The following is a 1109-nucleotide window of genomic DNA, read 5'->3' on the forward strand; positions in this document are numbered from 1 at the left end:
TGAAGTTCTCGCGTGCCTTCCAAGCGATTAAGGGAAGAAGGTGTTGCACTTTCGTGCGGCTTATCGCTGTTATCTCACAAATAGAAATATCAGCGGTTGAAATTAATAAATTCCAGATTCGTTCGATTGTGAAAACAACGTAAGATCGTTCAAACTGTTTATCATAGAAATATAAAGTCTTAGATAAGTCTTGGACCGCCCGGTGTTAGCCACGATTTACCGGTAACCTAACGTTACACGTATGTTTCTAAATTTATTATTATTTCCTAGAAATATTATTTCGTTTTAGCATTTACGTGTATCGTATTAGTTTGGACAGAGTTCAAGAATTCTTAGCTTAATAACCGTTCTTCAAAATTCTATACTTTATTTTTATACTACTTATATTTGAAAAATAAAGAATAAATCTCCATCTCTTTACGAAGATTTAAATATTTAAAATATGTTAATAAAATAAAATTAATTTTCAAAAAAACGTGCATCCAAATTACCTTAGATCTCGATGAATGTTTCGCTGAAATGTAGATTTCGTGGCGAGTCGTTGACCCCCTCCCGACACACGTAGCACGATCGTGATTGACGTGTCGGCAGCTCGACGACGGCTGAACAGAGAAAGAGAGAAAGGGGTTCCATTAGCAAAGGTTATCGGGTCGACCTCGAATCGTATCGATTGGCTCGGTTTAAAACGTCGACAGCAACAGGCGTCCTTCTTTTTCGGCGCGTCACGCATCGCCATCCTCCTCCACCCGGGGGTGGAATCGCGACTGGCGACTATTCGAGGGTAAGAGGACGTTGACCTCGTACGGGAGGATCGTAGACACCGTCGATTTTGCCGCTTCATTTTCCCACCTGGAAAGTGGTCCACAGTGTTATTTTCGAGGATCGTTTTTTGGAATTTTATTTTATCAAGTTGGAGATTGGAATCGAGAGTTAGAAAATTAGGGAAAGAATTTTTTAGAAAGAAATAAATAATATTTCATTTAATTATTTGATTACGGTGAAGAAATTTTTAAGACGAAATAATTAATAGATGGAAGATTTGCCAGGATTCATTTCATTTTTTGATTGAGATATTCGAGACACAATATATCTTTATGACGAATTAATTA

This window comes from Apis dorsata, unplaced genomic scaffold (assembly GCF_000469605.1).
Source record: "Apis dorsata unplaced genomic scaffold, Apis dorsata 1.3 scaffold_59, whole genome shotgun sequence".
In the NCBI taxonomy this organism is placed as follows: Eukaryota; Metazoa; Arthropoda; class Insecta; order Hymenoptera; family Apidae; genus Apis; species Apis dorsata.